The sequence below is a fragment of the Trachypithecus francoisi genome, unplaced genomic scaffold, assembly GCF_009764315.1.
Source record: "Trachypithecus francoisi isolate TF-2019V2 unplaced genomic scaffold, Tfra_2.0 Lachesis_group10, whole genome shotgun sequence".
NCBI lineage: Eukaryota > Metazoa > Chordata > Mammalia > Primates > Cercopithecidae > Trachypithecus > Trachypithecus francoisi.
In genome coordinates, this window is record NW_022681455.1 from 70,134,486 (window position 1) to 70,159,194 (window position 24,709).

Genomic DNA, 24,709 nt, shown 5'->3' on the forward strand with positions numbered 1-24,709 from the left:
TTGCTGGTGGAGCTCCATTTATTATCGTTTTCTATTGTTATTGTTCTCATTTTTAGTTGTTCCAGATTTCTTCTGAAATAATTTAAGAGTGGGTTTCCCTGGAGTTATTTTCTGTTATTAAATCCTTCCTGTTGTTATGTTTCTCCTTTTGATCTGCTTTAGATTTATTTTGAAATAACTTCAGATCAGGTTTTCCTGAAGTAATTTTTCCTAATAAAAACCTCTTCTTGAAGGCCAGCTTGTCCTCCTTCTATTTACTGCTCTTACTGTGATGAAGATAGTGTTGTGGGGTTTTATTTTTAAAAGATGCATACAGCAGCAGATAGTATAAATCTACTCTTGAGTAAGCATCTGAATACAGACTTCACCTAAGACCCTGTGCTTGAAGTGAGTATTTCAGGGATGTAGAAGAATTTTATGTCAGCCAGAGTTAGTCTGAGAATTCATGCAGAAAAATCTTACAGTCTTTCTAGAAGCAAACCATATGGATGGTTCTATGTATATAGCATACTGTGCACTCAACATGTTGTACATCCCAAATATATGCCTTGAGTTTCATCCTCCTGTAAAATCTAAGAGTAAGAAATTGTGTAAATTTTTGGAATAAACACTGATACTCTTGTCCTGATAGTACCAGGACCCTTCAGAGAATCAACTCTTCTTACATTAGGTTTACCATTACAAAACATTTCTACAACATCATCTAAGCTGATGTTTCCTGAATTAATGCTGGCATGTTAAAGTTAATAATTACTTCTTGCTCCCAATGCATTATCTGATGGTATCAAAACTTTACTTGGCCGTGAAAGGAACAACATACTAGCTCCTAACTATTCAAGAATATTATCAGTTACCAAGCAAAAATGGAGACACACATACCCCAGCCTCTACCCACCAAAACATTCAAACTATTATGAGCATCTACAAGTTCCATGCCAACCTATTGGCATGGATTTGTGAAGTAGATTATCATACGCCTCTTTGGGGGAACTCTTTCTTAATGAGAATCTAAAGTAGCATTGATGACAGAGTACTTCTTCAATAATGTTATCTCACACATGCCTCTGGGCACTTTTTATCAGTTATTATTATTCTATCAGCATTGAGCACATGCTGTTTTGTAAAGAATAGAAAAATTGGAGTCAAGAGACCTGGGTTCTGGCCCTAACATTATGATTTCATGGAGGTGTGTTATTAAGCAGTCATTAACATCTCTGTAAAATTGAGATATCCCCCAAACACAAAGTTGCTATCTGTATAAAATGAGACTAGGACATGTAGATGTGCTTTATCAAGCACTAGGTAAATGGTAGTCATTACTGTTGTTACACCACCATCTGAATAAACAAGATGGAATGCTAGTGCTCTGAGCTACCTGCCACAGCGGAACCCAAATTTTATGATGCCACCACCACAGGACTGATTCTGTTTGAAGATGTACCTACTAGTTCTGACCTACTAGTTCAAGGTGACTGAATTTCAAAATTGACTGCACAATTTCTATGACCACCTACTATCTGATATTAGGTGAATCACGTTTCCTTAAAAGACTCCTTTATGGGCTGGGCACTGTGGCTCACGCCAGTAATCCCAGCACTTTGGGAGGCTGAGGCGGGTGGATCACTTGAGGTCAAGAGTTGGAGACCAACCTGGCCAACGTGGTGAAACCCCGTCTCTACTAAAAATACAAAAATTAGTTGGGCATGGTGGCATGTATATAGTATACATGTCTTATATTGGGTTTACCATTACAAAATGTTTCTGCAACATCATCTAAGCTGAGGTTTCCTGAATTAATGCTGGCATATTAAAGTTAATAATTAATTCTTATTGCCAATGCATTATGGCAAAGCAACCAAGTAGCCATCACAGAAGTTTCAAGTAAGTAGTTCCAGCTACTTGGGAGGCTGAGGCAGGAGAATTGCTTGAACCCAGGAGGTGGAGGTTGCAGTGAGCCAAGATCGTGCCACTGCACTCCAGTCTGGGTGATAGAGTGAGACCCTGCCTCAAAAAAAAAAAAATTCGCTTATGGAGAATTATACCGTGCCATGGAAATCTACCAACAGTATATTGTTCACATGAACACATTAGCTATAAACTAATCTACATAGGTATACTAGAAACATAATTGTATCTTCAAAATCAGGTCAATAAATATTTGTTGGTTTGTTGCCTGAAAGAAAGAAGGATTTAAATCTCCTGATTTGGAATTCATTCTGCTATTGAAAAGAAAAAACACTTTAGCCTAACCAGTGTCTTAAATTATAACCTGACCATAGCCTCAGCCATCTCATTAAAAAAAAAAAAAAAAAAAATCAAGAAAGTCTAGACCAGAGTTTTCATTTGTTTTTCAGTATTATTTCTGAGGAAGAATTCTTGAATGCTAAACACAGGAAGATGCCCCCACTCCACCTCAGATTTTGCTAACATAATTACAACTTTATGCCAACATTTCCAACCCACAGATTTTCAGAACGTATTTTCTTTCACCTGTGTGACTGTATTTGAGCATAGGAAACATACGGGCCAAAATATATCTAAGCTGTTTCTATCTGCAAGACACGTTCAAGTAAATGGTCCAACTGAAGAGATGGCACAAAATACCAGGGATTCCTGAGGCCAGCTGTGGGGAGGTAGCAGGGCAAAGCAGGCCATCCCTGCCCACAGTCTCATCCGTCTTGTTACCCTGCAGCCTGAAAAGGCAGCTGCCAGCTTCTACCTCAGGTCAAGAATTGTGGCAAGCAATGGCAGCTTATCAGTTAGGAGAATTCTACTCTGCCTAGAACTTTACTGAAAGAGATGGTAGGCATTTTTGTCACTTATAATTTATTTTTTAATTTTAAAAAGTAAATTCAAAACTTCATGACCTTACCTATGATATTATAAATATCATACTCAAAAGTCATGAGTATGAGTCACAAATTTTTGTAATAAAAATGTCATCTATCCAGTGCATGTTCACCAGCATATCTCTTACAAGCTCTGGAATGAGACAAAAATGGAATTATGTCCAATATTGCGACATAAAGGTCCATCTCTCCTATTCCCCTGCTTCTTATCTCTTACACACACATATATGTAAGCAAAATGTCACACTTGCGTGTGTGGGAAATCAAAGCTCACAAAACGCTATTTAGTTTACTTGCCCACTTATGTAAATATTGTATTTGTTTTAGAATAGAGTAGAAGCTCTCAGAACTTATTTCCTCTTCACTGACTGGCCAGATTAACCAACACTCCTAACTCCCACAAAATATACTGAGGCTTGCAGAGCACGAAATGATCTTTAGTATCCACAGAATTCTGTTCTTAACTTTGTTTGAATGCTTGCAAAGAGTCAACATGTTCATTACCAAACTTTTTTTTTTTTTTTCGAGACAGGGTCTCACTCTGTCACACAGATTGCAGTGCATTGGTGCAATTATGGCTCGCTGCAGCCTCAACCTCCCAGGTTCGAGCAGCCCTCCCGCCTCGGCCTTCTGAGTATCTGGGACCCCAGGCACGTGCCACCATGCCCAGCTAATTTTTCACTAATTTTTTGAAGAAAAGGAGTCTCACCATGTTGCCCAGGCTGGTCTCCAACTCCTGGGTTCAAGCAGTCTGTCTGCCTTGGCCTCCCAAAGTGCTGGGATTACAGGCGTGAGCCACTGCACCCATCCCATTCCCAAACCTTTTTATGCCAGTTGTATTTGTAATTATAATGGCATGGTTTAATTTTATATTATTGCATAAACTGATGACATATGGTACAGAAAGAAAGATGGATGGTTTATGAAAATAGAATGCTTTAGAAAAGCTTGATAAATGCAAAATACTAAGTATACTAAAATACTAAAAATACTTTAAAATCAGGGGTGAACACACAACTATGTGGGGGAAAAAATCTTAAATATCTAGGACTCTGTCCTCAGATAGCTCCCACAAAGTTGAGTTTATGCGCCACTAAAAAAAAAAAATGTAATTTTAAAAAATACTAAAATTAAGGAAAGTAAATGATGCATTATGAGTGAGATTTATGCAAAAAAGATAAGGCAGAACCCCAATTGCAGAACACATTCTTCATCAAGAATATTGTATTTATGTGCTTTAGGCTAAAATAAAATATGCAACACGTAAGTCTCTTTGTGATTATCTGCATTAGTCAAATTTCTGGCTAAGCAACCAAGTAGCCATCATAGACGTTTCAATTAAGAAGACTTCTCTGTGTATTCTCATGCATTAATATATAATATCAAAAAGTTATCTCACCCACAGAGAATAACAAGTCTCTCTCATAAGAACATTTATTTTACATTGATTCAACTGCTTTATGGTTCTACTAATTCCCTTGCAACACATTTGCTATGCAGAGTAAAAGTCTGATGTATTGTGATTCACTTTTAACACTGTATATATTAGAAGAGAATTAAATGCTTTGACTCAGGAAGTATCAAAAATATATTAGTACAAAAAGAACCCATTAACCGACCACACTTTAGTTCTTTCTGTCATCCCAAACCCACCCAATCCCTGTCATCCCCACCCACCCAGCCCATATGTAGTCGTGAAGCATCCTCATGGTTCACCCAAGATGAACAGAGTCACTGGGTTTGATTCCAGCACTATCACCCATGGAGCTCAACCCTTGCACCCTAATGCCATATGCACATGTAGAACTGGCAGAGAATTACACAACAAAGGGAGTGGAGTGTGATGGAATTATCTTCAAAGGAGCAACTAAATTATTTATTTAATGTTGGATTCCCAGTCTAAAAACAGTATAAAGAGAGTGTCTTATTTATTTGTTTTTCATTATAGCTGTAATCCATTTTTTCCAAAATCAGCTCTGGCTCTTTAACTTCATTCGGCCCACATTACTGTGTTAACTGTATACCGTAAGTAATAATAGCCACCTGCCCTTCTGCCTGGGAGTCACTGAGGTATGCGGTTTGTAAGCATCTGCAATACAGAGATGATGAGATACAACCAAATAAGTCATCTTTCCATGCCGTGCCATCAGGATGCTGCTGGGTTCTTGAAGATCTGTGAGGAGTGTTTCTAGAAAACGGACTGACTGCCTCATCACCCAATTCAATTGTGAAGTCTAGGTGTGATTTCGGCCAAGCCCCTAAAGATCACATAAGCAGCCTCTCCAGGTTCTCTGAAATATGCTGCTATTCCAGAATCTCCCCAGTTATTCTGAAGAACTGATGCTTTTGGGTTCTTATGTGGGCCTGCCTTTCTCTGACCCTGAACCTAAATGAAACTAATCGTTACTGGGTTCTACCAGTGAAAAGAGTCACAACATTTTTGGAAGGCGGAAAGAGGTTTGTTATTTAGCACAAGCATGGGAGAATAAGCACCAAGAGGGCTTCTGCTACTCAGTTCATGGACAAAGGATCAGCTGATAAACATTAGCAGGGCCTCCCAAGTGCTAGGAAAAGAAAAGAAACATAATGTAGTTGTACAGTTCCAAGGAGACTCACTGGTACTTCAAGGGCAGCTTGACCTGAAAGTCCAAAAAAATCAATGAATATCTATACAGCACTCATCTAAAGATGGTTTTATCAAATGTAGCTGGTCCTTGACTTAGAATGTCAAAGCCAGAGTAAGCAGATGGGTCAGGGTAAATACCTGGAGAAGATTCACATCTTTTTATTGTAAGCACACCTTAAAGGATTCGTAATTTTATGTCTGGTGCTACCTTTCTGTTCACATCATGAAGCCCAGGTGTCCTCTTTGCCTCCACAGAAGGGAAATGATGCATGCATTCTCCAGGCAAGAAACAAAGAAAACCCACACCAACTCCCTCTCTGGCATAGAGGGGGACAAAACTGCCACCCTGTTGCCAGATCCTTCCCAAACCTAAACTGGCAACAAAAGGCCCCTAAGCTTTCAACCAGGAAACATCCCTAGCTGCTTCGAAATCAGAGTGGAGAACGTTATTGGGCTGGGGGTTCAGTTGCTGGCTATTCAGGTCCCTTGCACTCAGTGAAATGTGATCATCCTGGAAGCCTGAACCAGAGTGTAGGGAGAAAGTGGGCAGAGTCTTTGCTCACCCCCAGAGGAACTCCAGAGTGCTGTTCTCAGATTTCACAACCTTCTATTCACCCCCACAAACCACCCCTGTAGGAGAAAGGGGCAACCCTAAATTCAGAATGAAAGAAAGTAGGCACTCTTTTTTACTCAGGATGAAACACTGAGCACATTGTCACTTGGCCATGTCCCATTCTTTAGAGTTAAAGTCAGTGGCTTAAAACCCACTCTGAGAGCACTGGGCCAAGCAAATGTATTATTGGAATGAAAAGCAAAGCAAACCATGAAATGTAACATTTTTGCTGTGACCAAACCATGAAAGTTCTCCTTCAGTCTATTATTATTAATAAACTGATGTAAAAAGATTAAGCTATTTTTTGGAAAAAGTATAGTAGATTAATATCTGTCCCACATATATAAAGATTAAGAATAAAATTGACCTGGGAATTTTTTTCTGCATTCTCAAGGAATTCTTTTGAGAATCCCATATTAATACTGCTGGTAACGTTAGATTAATTTGGCTCCTGTAAAGTTCTACTACAAATTCCCTCTCTCTGACATTGGATGAGTTCTTCCAACCAGCAAACCTCTTATTAACCTGTCCTTGACCCCTTCTCAGACCTTCACAGCCCATGTCTTTTTGCCTATTCCAAGCCTCTGACTCCCCACACATGATCGCACCTTCTCCTTGTCTATAATTGAAAGGACGGACGTAAGCATTCCTAATCCTTCCCTCCACTCATACTGAGGCCACATCATACCCCCACCATGGAAGCACTGTCCTTTCACACTGCCTGGGCTAACCCCTCCAACTGTGCCCTTAACCTGATTCCTTTTTGGGTACTTTACCCTGTCAGGAAGCTGCCCCCCTCTTCCCTCTTTGGTCTCACCCTCTCTGCATACATGCACAAGTACATCCTGGAAAGCCTCCTCTCAAGTCAGAGACTCCTGGGAGTTCTTGCCCTCTGCATCTCACTCCAGTTGTTGCCAATGTTCTTGAAAGTATTATTCATTTATTTACTAAATATTTAGTGAGTTTCTCTCACTTTGTGGCAAGCATTATGCTAGATGTTAGGGAAATAAAGAGTAAGCTGAGGTTCCACTTTCTAGTTAAGGAAATAATAATCCCTACCCAAAGAAAAATACAACACACTAGCACTCATGTTAATGTTATTAAGAAACAAGGAGCTGAAATAAAGAGTAGTCAGAGACCCTACTGAAGATAGGTAGAGAAGCCCTCTTCAGTGAGGAACTATTTTGGATAAGACCTGAAGGATGAAAAGGAGCCCTGGGAAGAGTGAGGAAAATGGCAATTCCAGCTGAGGGAACAGCTGGTGCAAAGGCCCTGAGGTAGAAAGATCCTGGCTTGTTTGAGGGGCCGAAAGGCCACTGTCATTAAAGTGCAGTGAGCAAGGGTAAAATCAAGATGATCTTAGGTAGGCGGAGACAGCTTAATTAGTAGCTTAGAATTTATTTTGAATTCAACAGCTAGCCATTAAAGGATTTTTAGATGGAATTAAGAAAATGATACCCCTTGCAGGTATATGAAGAAGGAACTAGAGGAAAGCAAAAGCAAAAGCAGAGAGAGCAATTAAGAGGCTACTGTAGCAGCCTGGTCTACCATGGTGGCAGCAAAGACAGAGTAAGGGGGGTGAATTTGCAAAAACTTAAGGAGGTGGGATCAACAGGACTTGCTGATAGACTCTGTGGGGGGAGTGAGGGAAATGAATAATTAGGATGATTCTGAGGCTTCTGACACGAGCAAGTGGATAGATTGGTGGAGCTCTTGGTTAAGACAGGAAGGAATATATTTGGTAGAAATAAGAGTTCTGTTTTAGATACATTAAGTTTAAATGACTGTGTGACATCTAAATGAAACTGTCAACTGCAGATATGTGAATTGGGAACTCAGAAGTGTCCTGGCCTAGAGGTACAAATTTGGCGTATTTAGCATAAAAGTGGGATTTAAATCTATGAGAACATTTAAGATCACCTGGAAAGAGAGAAGAAAGAGGGGATAGAAAAGAAAGGAAAGTCTAAGAAGAATACAATCTTTAAAAGAAGAAAAAGACCTAGAACAAAACCTTAAAAATCCAGTGTCCAAAGGTTGAAAAGGGTAAGAGGAGCCACAGAAAAAGAGCCACCAAGGATATAAAGAGAAAACCCTGGAAGTAAAGAGAAGAGTGCTTCCAGAAAGGGGTGGCCGGCTGAGCTGAATGCTTCTGAGAGGTCTGGCATCATAGAGTTTGTCTCCTTCTTTATTATTTCGGCTTCCAAATTCTTCCCCCTCTTTCAAAGCCCAGGTAAGGTGGCATGACCAGAGCAAACACTTTCTCAGTGATTGCCAGTGACCACCTATCTCCACCATATTCAGTCTCTTTTCTCAATGCTCATTGTCCTTGTTTTCTTTTTCTTTTTTTTTTTTTTTTTTCCAGATGGAGTTTTGCTCTTGTTGTCCAGGCTGGAGTGCAGTGGTGTGATCTTGGCTCACTGCAACCTCCACCTCCTAGGTTCAATCAGTTCTCCTGCCTCACCCTCCTGAGTAGTTGGGACTACAGGCATGCACCACCACACCCAGCTAGTTTTGTATTTTTAGTAGAGATGGAGTTTCACCATGTTGGCCAGGCTGGTCTCAAACTCCTGGCCTCAGGTGGTCCACCTGCCTCAGCCTCCCAAAGTGCTGAGATTACGGGCATGAGTCACCGTGCCCAGCCTCATTGTCCTTGTTTTCTATTAGGCTGTGACATCAGGGATTACCTGTTCTTTTGTGAAACTCCCCATTCTCTATTGAGTTTCCATTTATATAACCTTTTCCCGATTGTTCTACTTTTGAAAAACTTGAAAAACATGATATCCAAAGACATTCTTCTCTGACTTTCCTTTCCCTTCCACTCCTTAAATGTCTGTATTTCTTGAGGTGTCCCTGGACCCCTTCTGTGTACCTTTTGTAATCTCAGTTATGTACATAGCTTTAACAATCACCTTGTTACTGATTCTAAAACCCAAATCTCACACCAAGCCAAATTTCTCTCTCAGTACTCAAGCTCTCATTCTCAGTTTCCTGCTAGACATTTCTGCATTAGTCATACTGACATTTGAAAAACCATTATTTGCAAAACTAAACTCTTCACCTTTGCTCCAAAACTTTCTCTTTTTCATTATAATACTTTTATTTATGATGCAACCATCTTCCCACTTGAAATTTTCAAGTCACTGTTGACTTAGTCTTTCCTTTTACCTCAATCAATATATTTATTTCTATTGAACTTCCTAAACACTTCTCTTTACTCTCCACTCTCACAGTGTCTTAACTGGTCTCTGCACCTCTCATTTCTTCCTATTTCAATCTCTCCTGTACATTTGCTGCCATAATTTCACTTTCTAAAAGCACCACTCTGATCACATTATGTACTTTGCTTACAAAAACCTTCCATCAGTATTTCTGGGCTGCAAAACAAGAGAGCAGAATCCTTATCCCACCCATAGGGCTTTCATTCCTTTATTCGGTAAATATATATTGAGTAACTACTGTATGCCAATCACTGTAGAAGGTGCTTGGATTCAGCAGTAAGATAAAGTCCCAACCCATGTGTAATTTACTTTCTAGTTGGGAAGGCAAACAATAAACAATTTAATCAATATACAATATCATTTCAGGTATTGATACATTCTGTGAATAAAGATGAACAGAATAAGGATTTAGGAAACAGTTGGTAGAGAAGTAGCTTTTTTTGTTGTTGTTGATTTTCGTGGGGTTTTGTTTTGTCTTTGTGAGAAAATGACTGTTATTACTATACAGTGTTCCCCAGTGATTATTTTTCCATAAGTTATTGGGGAACAGGTGGCTTTTGGTTACATGAGTAAGTTCTTTTGTGGTGATTTGTGAGATTTTGGTGCACCCATCACCCAAGCAGTATACACTGCACCTTATTGGTAGTCTTTTATCCCTCGCCTCCTTCTCATCCTTTCACCGTGAGTCTCCAAAGTTCATTGTGACATTCTTATGCCTTTGCATCCTCATAGCTTAGCTTCCACCTATGAGTGAGAACATAGGATGTTTGATTTTCCATTCCTGAGTTACTTCGCTTAGAATAATAGTCTCCAATCTCATCCACATGGCTGCAAATACCATTAATTCATTCCTCTTTATGACTGAGTAGTATTCCATCGTGTGTGTGTGTGTGTGTGTGTGTGTATAATAATATATATAAATATATATATATATATATTTACCACAGTTTCTTTATCCACTCATTGATTGATGGGCATTTGGGTTGGTTACATGTTTTTGCAGTTGTGAATTGTGCTGCTATAAACATGCATGTGCAAGTGTCTTTTTCATATAATGACTTCTTTTCCTCTGGGTAGATACTCAATAGTGAGATTGCTGGATCAAATGGTATATCATCTTTTGAGAATTGGCTATTCATGTCCTTAGCCCACTTTTTGATGGAATTGTTTGTTCTTGTTGATTTGTTTGAGTTCATTGTAGATTCTGGATATTCATCCTTTGTCAAATGTATAGATTGTGAAGATTTTCTCCCACTCTGTAAGTTGTCTGTTTACTCTGCTGACTGTTTCTTTTGCCGTGCAAAAGCTCTTTAGCTTAATTAAGTACCAGCAATTTATCATTGTTTTTATTGCATTTGCTTTTGGGTTCTTGGTGTTGGAATCCTTGCCTTACTCAATGTATAGAAGGGTTTCTCCAATGTTATCTTCTAGAGTTTTTATAGTTTCAGGCTTTATATTTAAGTCCTTAATCCACCTGCAATTGATTCTTGTATATGGTGAGAGATGAGGATCTAGTTTCATTCTCCTACATGTGGCTAACCAATTATCCCAGCACCATTTGTTGAAAAGGGTGTCCTTCACTTATCAAAAGAAGACATTTATACAGCTAACAAAATTATGAAAAAATGCTCATCATCACTGGTCATTAGAGAAATGCAAATCAAAACCACAATAAGATACCATCTAAAGCCAGTTAGAATGTCGATCATTAAAGAGTCAGGAAACAACAGATGCTGGAGAAGATGTGGAGAAACAGGAACACTTTTACACAGTTGGTTGGAGTGTAAATTAGTTCAACCATTGTGGAAGACGGTGTGGCAACTCCTCAAGGATCTAAAACTAGAAATACTATTTGACCCAGCAATCCCATTACTGGGTATATACCCAAAGGATTATAAATCATTCTACTATAAAGACACATACACATGTATGTTTATTGCAGCACTGTTCACAATAGTAAAGTCTTGGAACCAACCCAAATGCCCGTCAATGATAGACTGGATAAAGAAAATGTGGCACATATACACCAAGGAATACTATGCAGCCATATAAAAGGATGAGTTCATGTCCTTTGCAGGGACATGGATGAAACTGGAAACCATCATTCTCAGCAAAGTAACACAAGAAGACAAAAATCAAACACCACATGTTCTCACTCGTAAGTGGGAGTTGAACAATGAGAACACATGGACACGGGAGGGAAACATCACACACCAGGGCCTGTTGGGGGTTAGGGGGCTGGGGGAGAGATAGCATTAGGAGAAATACCTAATGAAAATGACAAGTTGATGGGTGCAGCAAACCAACATGGCAAATGTATACCTATGTAACAAACCTGCACTTTGTGCACATGTACCCCAGAACTTAAAGTATAGTTAAAAAAATAAAATTCAGTTTTAAAAAAAAGAAAAAGAAAAGGGTGTCCTTTCCCCATTTTATATTTTTGTTTGTTTGTCAAAGATCAGTTGGCTGTAAGTACTTGGGTTTATTTCTGGATTCTCTATTCTGTTCCATTGGTCACTGTGTCTATTTTTATACCAGTACCATGCTGTCTTGGTGACTATGGCCTTGTAGTTTGAAATCAGGTAATGTGATGCCTCCTGATTTGGTTGGGTTTTTTTGTTTTTGTTGTTGTTGTTGTTTGATTGGTTGGTTGTTTTGTTTGTTTTTGTTTGTTTGTTTGTTTTGGCTTAGTCCTGCTTTGGCTATGTGGGCTCTTTTCTGGTTCCATATGAATTTTATCATTGTTTTTCCTAATTCTGTGAAGAATGATAGTGGTATTTTGATGGAAATTGCATTGAATTTGTAGATTGCTTTTGGAAGTATGGTCATTTTTACAATATTGATTCTACCCATCCATGAGCATTGGATGTGTTTCCATTTGTTTGTGTCATCTATGATTTCTTTCAGCAGTGTTTTGTAGTTTTCCTTGTAGAGGTATGTCACTTCCTTGGTTAGGTATATTCCTGAGTTTTGTGGATTTTTTTTGTTTGTTTTGTTTTGTTTTGTTGTTTTTGCAGCTATTGTCAAAGGGATTGAGTTCTTGATTTGATTCTCAGTTTGGTCACTGTCAGTGTATAGAAGAGGTACTGATTTGTGTACATGAATTTTGTATCCAGAAAGTTTGCTGAATTCTTTTACGAGTTCTAAGAGCTTTCTGGAAGAGTCTTTAGGGTTTTCTAGGTAAATGTTCATATCATCAGCAAACAGCAACCATTTGACTTCCTCTTTAATGATTTGGATGCCCTTTATTTCTTCCTCTTGTCTGATTGCTCTGGCAAGGACTTCCAGTATTATGTTGAAGAGGAGTGATGAGAGCGGGCATCCTTATCTTGTTCCAGTTCTCAGAGGGAATACTTTCAACTTTTCCCCATTCAGTATTATGTTGGCTGTAGGTTTGTCATAGATGACTTTTACTACTTTTATTACATTGTTACATTATGACATTTTATTGTCATAGATGTCCTTTGTGTACCAGTTTTGTTGAGAGTTTTAATGATAAAGGGATGCTAGATTTTGTCGAATGCTTTTTCTGCGTCTATTGAGATGATCATGTGATTTTGGTTCTTAATTCTGTGTGTGTGCTGTATCACATTTATTGACTTGCATATGTTAAACTATCCCTGCATCCCTGGTATGAAACCCATTTGATCATGGTGGATTATCTTTTTGATATATTGTTAGATTCAGTTAGCTACTATTTTGTTAATGATTTTAGTATCTATGTTCATCAGGAATATTGGTCTGCAGTTTTCTTTTTTGATTATATCCTTTCCTGGTTTTGGTATGAGGGTGATACTGGCTTCATAGAATGAATTAGGGAGGGTTCCCTCTTTATCTTGTGGAATAGTGTCAATAGGACTGGTACCAATTCTTCTTTGAATGTCTAGTAGAATTCTGCTGTGAATCCGTCTGGTCCTGTACTTTTTTTTTTTTTTTTTGGTGGTAATTTTTTAACTACCATTTCAATCTCGTTGCTTGTTATTAGTCTGTTCAGGGTATCTAATTCTCCCTGATTTAAACTAGGAGAGTTGTATTTTTCCAGAAATTTATCCATCTCTTCTAGATTTTCCAGTTTATGTGCATAATGGTATTCATAGTAGCCTTGAATTATCTTGTGTATTTATGTGGTGTCAGTTGTAATATCTCCCATTTCATTTCTTCTTGAGCTAATTTGGATTTTCTCTCTTCTTTTCATGGTTAATCTTGCTAGCGGTCTATCAATTTTATTCATCTTTTCAAATAACCAGCTTTTTGTTTCACTTACCTTTCGTATTTTGTTTGTTTGTTTCAAATTCATTTGGTTCTACTCTGATCGTGGTTATTTCCTTTCTTCTGCTGGGTTTGGGTTTGGTTTGTTCTTGTTTCTCTAGTTCCTTGATGTGTGACCTTAGATTGTCTGTTTGTGTTCTTTCAGACTTTTTGATGTAGGCATTTATGGCTGTAAACTTTCCTTTTAGCATCGCCTTTGCTGTATCCCAGAGATTTTGATATGTTGTGTCACTGTTGCCATTCAGTTCAAAGAATTTTTTAATTCCCATCTTGATTTCATTTTTGACCCAATGATCATTCAAGAGCAGGTTATTTAATTTCCATGTATTTGCATGGTTTTGAAGGTTCATTTTGGAGTTGATTTTCAGTTTTATTCCACTGTGGTCTGACAGAGTGCTTGATATAATTTGAATTTTCTTAAATTTGTTGAGGCTCATTTTGTGGCCTATCATATGGCCTATCTTCGAGAAAGTTCCATGCACTGTTGAAGAGAATGTATATTCTGTGGTTGTTGGATGGAATGTTCTGTATATATTTGTTAAGTCTATTTGTTCCAAGGTATAGTTTAAATCCATTGTTTCTTTGTTGACCTTCAGTCTTGATTACCTGTCTAGTGCTGTCAGTGGAGTACTGAAGTCTCCCACTATTATTGTGTTGCCACCTGTCTCATTTCTGAGACAGAAATTAGTAATTGTTTTATAAATTTGATAGCTCCAGTGTTAGGTGCATATATGTTTAGGATTGTGATATTTTCCTGTTGGACTAAGCCTTTTATCATTATATAATGCCCTCTTTATCTTTTTTAACTGCTGTTGCTTTAAAGTTTGTTTTGTCTGTTATGAGAATAGCTACTCCCACTTGCTTTTGGTGTCCATATTCCAAAAATGTCTTTTTCCACCCGTTTACCTTAAGTTTGTGCGACTCCTTATGTGTTAGGTGAGTCTCTTGAAGGCAGCAAGTATTTGGTTGGTGAATTCTTATCCATTCTACAATTCTATATCTTTTAAGTGGAATATTTAAGCCATTTACATTCAACATTAGTATTGAGATGTGAGGTACCATTCCATTCATTATGCTATTTGTTGCCTGTATACCTTGGTTTTTGGTTTTTGGTTTTTGGTTTTTAAATTGTATTTTTGTTTTATAGGTCCTGTGAGATTTATGCTTTAAAGAGGTTCTGTTTTGATGTGTTTCCAGGATTTGTTTCAAGATTTAGAGCTCCTTTTAGCAGTTCTTGTAGTGGTGGCTTGCTAGTGGTGAATTCTCTCAGAATTTGTCTGAAAAAGACTGTGTCTTTCCTTCATATATGAAGCATAGTTTTGCTGGATACAAAATTCCTGGCTGGTAATTGTTTTGTTTGATGAGGTCGAAGATAGGGCCCCAATCCCTTCTAGCTTGTAGGGTTTCTGCTGAGAAATCTGCTGTTAATCTAATAGGTTTTTATTTGTAGGTTACCTGGTACTTTTGTCTCACTGCTCTTAAAATTCTTTCCTTCATCTTAACTTTAGATTACCTGATGACAATGTGCCTAGGTGACGATCTTTTTGCGATGAATTTCCCAGGTGTTCTTTGTGCTTCTTGTATTTGGATGTCTAGCTCTCTAGCAATGCTGGGGAAGTTTTCCTCTGTTATTCCCCGAAATAAGTTTTCCAAACTTTTAGATTTCTTTTCTTCCTCAAGAACACTGATTATTCTTAGCTTTGGTCATCTATTGTAATCCCAGACTTCTTGGAGGCTGTGTTCGTATTTTCTTACTCTTTTTTCTTTGTCTTTGTGCAGTGGGTTAACTAAAAGACCTTGTCTTAGACCTCTGAATTTCTTTCTTCTACTTGTTCAATGCTATTGCTGAGACTTTCCAGAGCATTTTGCATTTCTATAAGTGTGTCTATTGTTTCCTGAAGTTTTTATTGTTTTTTATTTATGCTATCTATTTCCTTGAATATTTCTCCCTTCACTTCTTGTATCATTTTTTGGATTTCCTTAAATCGGGCTTCCCGTGTCTCTGGTGTCTCCCTGATTAGCTTAATAATTAGCCTCTTGAATTCTTTTTCAGGCAAATCAAGAATTTCGGTTTGGGTCTATTGCTGGTGAGTCAGTGTGATTTTTTTGGGAGTTATAAAGAACTTTGTTTTGTCATATTACCAGAATTGGTTTCTGGTTCCTTGTCATTTGGGTAGGCTCTGTCAGAGGGAAGGTCTAGGACTGAAGGCTGTTGTTCAGATACTTTTGTCCCACAGGGTGTTCTCTTGATGTAGTTCTCTCCTCCTATTTCTATGGATGTGGCTTCCTGAGAGCTGAGCTGTAGTGATTGTTATCTATCTTGTGGATCTAGCCGCCCAACAAGTCTTCCAGACTCCGGGCTGGTACCGGGGGTTGTCTGCACAGAGTCCTGTGATGTGAACTGTCTGTGGGTCTCTCAGCCATGGATACTAGCACAGTATTTAGGGTGTCTCCCAGCTCCCTCAGGAGCAATCTGCTTCCTTCAGGGGGTCTGTGGGTCCTCTCTATTTTCGTTTTAAAGGCAGACTTTGTAATAGGACACACTAGTGGGCAAGTTATAGTTGTATACTGATAAGCAAATTGTTTAAATTATCTGAATCCAAGTTTCCTTATATAATCACAAGTTGAGGTCCCACAACAGGTCGTCTGCAAGCTGAGGAGCAAGGAAGCCAATCTGAGTCCCAAAACCCTAAAAGCAGGGAAGCCAACAGTGCAGCCTTCAGTCTGTGGTCAAAGATCCAAGAGTCCCAAAACTGAAGAACTTAGAGTCCAATGTTCAAGGACAGGAGGATTCCAGGGTGGCAGAAAGATGTAGGCTGGGAGACTAAGCCAGTCTTGGGAAGTGGCTTAAATTAGGTGATCTGGGATGGTTTTCTGTGGAGCTGAAATTTCAGCAGGTACCTGAATGCAGACCTGGAAGTAAGAGAAATTCAGAAAGAGAGAAGCAAGGGCAAAGATCCTGAGGCAAAAAAAAAAAAAAAAAGAGCTTGGTGTGCTGATGAATAGCAAGGCAGAAGAGGAAGAAGCAGAATGAGAGAGAGCATGGTAGAAGACCATGTCTGAGAAGTTAGCTGATGTCAATCATGAAGAACCCTGCAGGTCATGGAGAGAAGCTGGGACTTTGTTCTAAGAGATTTGGGGGACCCCTGAAGCAGTTTGATCATAGGAGAGACATGATATTCAAAGACATTCCCTGGCCTAGCTTTGGCATATCTAGTTAACCTTCTCTTTACTAATCCTTTACTTTTCTTTCATTGTAAATTGAGAAATTATAGTTATATGTTTATGGAGTAGAAAGTGAAGCTATGATTTATGAATACAACGTGGAATCATTACATCATGTTAATTAACATATCCACCACCTCAAATACATATCAATTTTTGTGGTGTGGCTGGGTGCAGTGACTCACTCCTATAATCCCAGCATTTTGGGAGGCCAAGGCAGGGGGATCATTTGAGATCAAGAGTTTTAGATCAGCCTGGCCAACATGGTGAAACCCCGTCTCTACTAAAAATACAAAAAATTAGCTGGGTGCGATAGTACATGCCTGTAATCCTAGCTACTCAAGAGGCTGAAACAGGAGAATCACTTGAACCTGCGAGGCGGAGGTTGCGGTAAGCTGAGATCGTGCCACTGCACTCCAGTCTGGGTGACAGAGTGAGTCAGTCTCAAAAAAAAAATTGTGGTAAGAACATTTGAAATTTAGTCTTAGTAATTTTGAAATGCACAATACGCTTATTACTAACTGTATTCACCACACTGTACAATAGATCTCATATATATATTACATATATATACATATATATACACACACACGTACACATATTGTTCCTGTCTAACTGAGACGCTGTGTCCTTTGACCACCATCTCCCCATTCCCCCAACCCCCAGCCTCTGGTAACCAGCATACTACCCTCTTCTACCATGGATTTCATTGTTTCAGATTCCACATGTAAGTGAAAACATGCAGTATTTACCTTTCTGTGCCTGGCTTATTGCATATCATCTCATTAGATGCAGAAACATCATTTGACCAAATTTTATTTCATAATAAAAATCCTCAACAAATTACATACAGAAGGACTGTACCTCAACACAATAAAAACCATATATTATAAGCCAATAGCTAACATTATACTCCACAGTGAAAAATGGAAATCCTCTCCTCTAAGATCCAGAACAAAATAAGGATGCCCACTTGAGCTAGATCCAGTGCTGTGCTGGCTTCAGGTCTAATAGTGATGGTGGCCACAAGGTTGCTTGTATCAACCCTCACCAAGCTCCAGGCACCTCAGCACAGAGAAAGAGAGACTCCATTTGTTTGAGAGAATGTAAAGGAAGAGAACGTAAAGGAAGAGAACAAGAGTCTCTGCCCAGTAATCCAGAGAATTCTTTCAGATCTTATTCAAGACCACCAAGGTGATGCCTCTACAAGTCTATAAGAACCATAGCATTACTGGGCTTGGGGTACCCCTTAATGCAGAAAAGGCTGCAGTTACCAAAAACTTAGATCATAATACTGAAATCCCTTCAAATGCCGGGAAAGCCTTCCCAAGGAGGATGGCTACAAACAAGTCCAGATTGCAAAGACCACAATAAATACCTAATTCTTCAATGCCCAGACACTGACAAACACCACAACCTCAAGATCATCCAGGAAAACATGACCTCATTAAACAAACTAAATAAGGCACCAGGGACCAATCCTATAGAGACAGAGATGTGTGACCTTTCAGACAGAGAATCCAATATAGTTGTGCTGAGAACATTCAAAGACACTCAACATAACACAAAGAAAGAATTCAGAATTTTATCAAATACATTTAACAAATAAATTGAAATAATTAAAAAGAATCAAGCAGAAAATCTGGAGGTCAAAAATGCAACTGACATACTGAAGAATCATCAGAGTCCCTTAATAGCACAATTGATCAAGCAGAAGAAAGAACTAGTGAGCATGAAGACAGGCTATTTGAAAATACATGGTCAGCAGAGACAAAGGAAAAAAGAATAAAAAAGAAGGAAATGCCCAAAATATCTATAAAATAGCTTCAAAGGGGCAAATCTAAGTTATTGACCTTAAAGAGTAGGTAGGGGGAGAGAGAGAGAGAGACAGAGAGAGAGAGAGAGAGAGAGAGAAAGTGTGTTCAAAGGGATAATAACAGAACTTCCCAAACCTAGAGAAAGATAGCAATATTCAAGTAAAAGAAGGCTGTAGAATATCAAACAGATTTAACGTCAAAGCATTTACTAATAAACTTGCAAAGATCAAGGATAAAGAAAAGATTTTAAAATCAGCAAAAGAAGAGAAATAAATAACAGACAATGGAGTTCCAATACATCTGGCCGCAGACTTTTCAGTGGAAACCTTACAGGCCAGGAAAGAGTGGCATGGCATATTTAAAGTGCTGAAGGGAAAATATGTTTTATCTTAGAATAGCGTATCTGGCAAAAATAGCCTTCATAAAGGAGAAATAAAGACTTTCCCAAACAAAAACTGAGGCCTTTCATCAACACCAGAACTGTCCTACAAGAAATGCCAAAGGGATTTCTTTTGTTTGAAAGAAAAAAGGCATTAAGGAGCAATAAGAAACCATCTGAAGGTAGAAAACTGACTGGTAATAGTAAGTACACAGAAAAACAGAAAATTATAGCACTATAATTGTGCTAATTCTATTTTAAGTAGGAAGACACAAAAGATGAACTTATCAAAAATAATAACTACAACAACTTTTCAAGATATACACAGTATAATAAGATAAAGTAGAAACAATAAAAAGTTTAAAAGTGGGATGACAAAGTTAAAATGTAGCATTTTCATTAATTTTCTTTTTGCTTATTTGTTTATGCAATCAGAGTTAAGTTGTCATCAGTTTAAAATAATGGGTTATAAGGTATTATTTGCAAGCCTCATAGTAACCTAAAATTAAAAAGCATACAATGGATACGCAAAAAAAATAAAAAGCAAGAAACTAAATCATACCACGAGAGAAAATCACTTCCACTGAAAGGAAGACAAGAAGGAAAGAAAGAAGGAAGAGAAGACCACAAAACAACTAGAAAACAAATAACAAAATGGCAGGAGTAAGTCTTTACTTATCCATAATAACACTGAATATAAATGGATTAAACTCTCCAATCAAAAGACGCAGGATTGAATGGATTCAATGGATTAAAATTAAATTTAAAAAGCAAGACCTAATGATCTGTTGACTACAAGAAACATACTTCGTCTATAAAGACACACAAAGACTGAAAATAAAAGGATAAAAAAAGATATCCCATGCAAATGGAAACCAAAAAAGAGCAGGAGTAGCTACACTTGTATCAGACAGACTAGGTTTCAAGACAAAAGCTATCAAAAGAGACAAGGAAGGTCATTATATAATGATAAAGGAATCAATTCAGCAAGAGGATATAACAACTATAAATATATATGCACCCAACACTGGAGCACCCAGATATACAAAGCAAATATTATTAGAGCTTGAGAGAGACATATCCCAAGACAATAATAGCTGGAAACGTCAACACCCAACTTTCAGCATTGGACAGATCATCCAGACAGAAAATCAACAAAGAAACATCAAACTTAATCTGCCCAATAGACCAAATGGACATAATAAATATTTATAGAATATTTCATCCAACAGCTGCAGAATACTCCACACACTTCTCCTAAGCACATGGATTATTCTCAAGTATAGATCAGGATAGGCCATATGTTAGGCCACAAAACAAGTCTTAAGACATTCAGAAAATTGAAATAATATCAAGTATCTTCTCTGATCACAATTGAATGAAACAAAAAAGCAGTAGCAAGAGAAAATTTGGAAACTATACAAACCCATGTAAATTAAACAATATGCTCCTGAATGACCAATGGGTTAATGAAGAGATTAAGAAGCAAACTGAAAAATTTCTTGAAACAAATGATAATGGAAACACAACCTATCAAGACCAATGGGATACAGCAAAAGAAGTACTAAAAGGGAGCTTTATAACTATAAGTGCTTACATCAAAAAAGAAGAAAAACTTCAAATGAACAACCTATTATGCAACTTACAACAGCAAATCAAACCCAAAGTTAATAGGAGAAAGGAAATAAAGATCAGAACAGAAATAAATGAAATTGAAACAAAGAAAATATGAAAGATAAACAAGGCCAGGCACAGTGGCTCACACCTGTAATCCCAGCACTTCCAGAGGCCGAGACGGGCAGATCACAAGGTCAGAAGATTGAGACCATCCTGGCTAACATGGTGAAACCCTGTCTCTGCTAAAAAAAAAAAAATACAAAAAAATAGCTGGATGTAGTGGCGGGCACCTGTAGTCCTAGCTACTCAGGAAGCTGAAGCAGGAGAATGGCGTGAACCTGGGAGGTGGAGCTTGCAGTGAGCCGAGATTGCGCTATTGAACTCCAGCCTGGACGACAGAGTGAGACTCCGTTTAAAAAGGAAAAAAAAAAAGATAAACAAAACAAAAGGTTGTTTTTTTGAAAGATAAACAAAAATGGCAAACTTAGCCAGACTAAGAAAAAAAAGAGAAGACCCAAATAAATAAAATCAGAGATGAAAAAGGAGACATTAAAACTGATACTACAGAAATTCAAAGGATCATTAGAGGCTACGGTGACAAACTATATACCAATAAATGGGAAAACTTAGAAGAAATGGATAAATTCCTATATACATACAACCTACCAACATTGAACCATGAAGAAATCCAAAACCTGAACAGACCAATAACAAGTAATGAGATTGAAACCATAATAAAAATTCTCCCAGCAAAGAAAAACCTGGGACCTGATGGCTTTATTGTTGAATTCTACCAAACAACGAAAGAAGAACTAATACGAATCCTGCTCAAACTATTCCAAAAAGTAGAGGAGGAACAAATACTTCTAAACTTATTCTACGAAGCCAGTGTTACCTTAATACCAAAACCAGACAAAAATGCATTTAAAAAAGAAAACTACAGGTCACCATCCCTAATGAACATTGATGCAAAAATCCTCGACAAAATACTAGCAAACCGAAATCAACTACACATTAAAAAGATCATCCATCATGACCAAGTGAGATTTATCAAGGGATGCAAGGATGGTTCCTCCTATATTTAGAACACAACAGAGATGCTCATTTTCACCACTGCTATTCAACATAGTACTGAAAGTCCTAGCTAGAGCAATTAGAGAAGAGAGAAATAAAGAGCATCCACATTGGGAAGGAAGAAGTCAAGTTATCCTTGTTTGCAGATGATATGATCTTATATTTGGAAAAACCTAAAGTTCCCATCAAAAAACTATTAGAACTGATAAACAAATTCAGTCAAGTTGCAGAATACAAAATCAAATACAAAAATCAGTAGCATTTCTATATGCCAACTGCAAATAATCTGAAAAAGAAATTGAGAAAATAATCCCATTTACAATAGCTGCATATAAAATTAAATACCTAGGAATTAACCAAAGAAGTGAAAGATCTCTACAAAGAAAACTATAAAACACTGATGAAAGATATTAAAGAGGATACAAAAAAATGGAAAGATATTTCATGTTTATTGATTAGAATAATCATTATTGTTAAAATGTCCATATTTTTCAAAGCAATCTACAAATTCAGAGCAATTCCTATCAAAAATACCAATGACATTCATCACATAAATAGAAAAAACAGTTCTAAAATGTATATGGAATCAGAAAATACCCAGAACAGCCAAAGCTATCCTAAGCAAAAAGAGAAAAACTGGAGAAACTACATTACCTGACTTCAAATTATACTACAGAGATATAGTAACCGAAACAAAATGGTATTGGCATAAAAACACATATAGACCAATGGAACAGAAGAGAGAAACCAGAAAAAATATCCATACATCCACAGTGAACTCATTTTTGACAAAAGTACCAAGAACATGCAATGAGGAAAGGACAGTCTCTTCAATAAAAGGTGCTGGAAAAACTGGATATCCATATGCAGAAGAATGAAATTAGACCCCTACCCCTTGCCATATGGAAAAAAATCAAATCAAAATGGGATTAAAGACTTAAATCTAAGACCTCAAACTATGAAACTACTCCAAGAAAACATGAGGGAAATTCTCCAGGGCAAGGATTTCTTGAGTAATATCCCACAAGCACAGGCAACCAAGGCAAAAATGAACAAATGGGATCACATCACATGAAAAAGCTTCTGCACAGCAAAGGAAACAATCAACAAAATGAAGAGACAACCCACAGAATGGGGTGAAATATTTGCAAATTATCCATCTGACAAGGGATTAATAACCAGAATATATAAGGAGCTCTAACGACTGTATAGGAAAAAATAAAATAATACAATTTTAAAATGGGCAAAAAATCTAAATAGATATTTCTCAAAAGATGACATTACAAACCACAAGCAGGTATATGAAAAGGTGCTCAATATAATTACTCATCAGAGATATGCAAATCAAACTGCAATGATATATCATCTAACTCCAGTAAAAATGGCTTTTATCCAAAAGACAGGCAGTATCAAATGCTGGCAAGGATGTGGAGAAAAAGGAACCATTGTACACTGTTGGCAGGAATGTAAATTAGTATAAATTAGCCACTATGGAGAAGAGCTTGGAGGTTTCTCATAAAGCTAAAAATAGAGCTACCATATGATCCAGCAATCCCACTGCTAGGTACATAGCCAAAAGAAAGGAAATCAGTATATCAAAGAGACATCTGCACTCTCATGTTTATTGCAGCACTGTTCACAATGGCCAAGATTTGGAAGTAACCCAAGCATCCATCGACAGACAGATAAAGAAAATGTGGCATATATACACAATGGAGTACTATTCAGCCATTAAAAAGAACGAGAACCTGTCATTTGTAGCAACATGGATGCAAGTGGAGCTCATTTTGTTAAGTGAAATAAGCCAGGCACAGAAAGACAAACTTCACATGGTCTCATTTATTTGTGGAAGCTAAAAATTAACAGTTGAACTCACAGAGGTAGAGAGTAGAATAATATTTACTAGAGTATGAGAAGGGTAGTGGAGAGAGTGAGCAGGGAGGGAAGCGGAGATGGCTAATGGATGCCAAAAAAAAAAACAAAACAGAAAGAGGGAATAACATCTAGTATTTGAAAGTACAACAGTGTGACTATAGTCAATAATAATTTAGTTGTACATTTTAAAATAATTAAGAGTATAATTGGATTATTTGTAACACAAAGGATAAATGCTTGAGGTGATGGATACCTCATTTACCCTGATATCATTATTACATATAGCATGCCTGTATCAAAATATCCCATATAACTCAGAAATACATATACCTACTATGTACCCACAAAAATGAAAAATTATTAATAAATGATTTGTTTGATTTTTAAAAAACAAGGATGCCCACTTTTGCCATGTCTATGCAATATAGTAGTGGAAATCCTTCCCAGAGCAGTTAGACAAGAGAAAGAAATAAAAGACGTCCAAATAAGAAAGGAAGAAAGGAAATTGTTGCTGTTTGCTGACAACATAATCTTATATATAGAAAACCCTAAAGATTCCAGAAAAAAAACTGCTAGAACTAATAAATTCAGTACAGTTGCAGGATACAAAATCAACACCACAAAAATCACTAGCATTTCCATACACTAACAACAAACTTTCCAAAAAAGAAATCAAGAGAACAATCCCACTTACAGTAGCTACAAAGATTAAAATACTTAGGAATAAATTTAACCAAGGAGCTGAAAGACCTGTACACTGTTATCTATAAAATATTAATAAAATAAATTAAAGTAGTCACTAATCCTTTTTAAATCCACCATGCCCCAGTCCAGCTGAACAACTTGTACTTTTCAGAATCTACACTATGTGTTCTCACTGCTCTGCAGCTAGCCACCTCTTTCACCCTCCCTAGATCACCTTCTTTACCATTTCTGCTTCTCAAAATGTTACCCCTCTTTCAAAGCCCAGGTGTGATGACATCTCCCTAGTAAAGCTCCCTCAACACCTTAAGCTTATAATAACTAATCTCTTCCTTGAATTCCCATAGCAGGTTATTTGTACCTCCATTATAATACCTCTCTCATTCTATGTGTATTTTAATTATTCATGTGTGGCATGTTTCTCTTATTAGGCCATAAATAT

General features: G+C 37.5%; 1 protein-coding gene across 2 annotated transcripts in view; it reads left to right on the forward strand.

The window, feature by feature from the left end:
• Nucleotides 1-24,709, forward strand: part of KCNQ5 (potassium voltage-gated channel subfamily Q member 5) — a 591,803-nt gene that overhangs the window by 467,865 nt on the left and 99,229 nt on the right. The window lies entirely within an intron of this gene.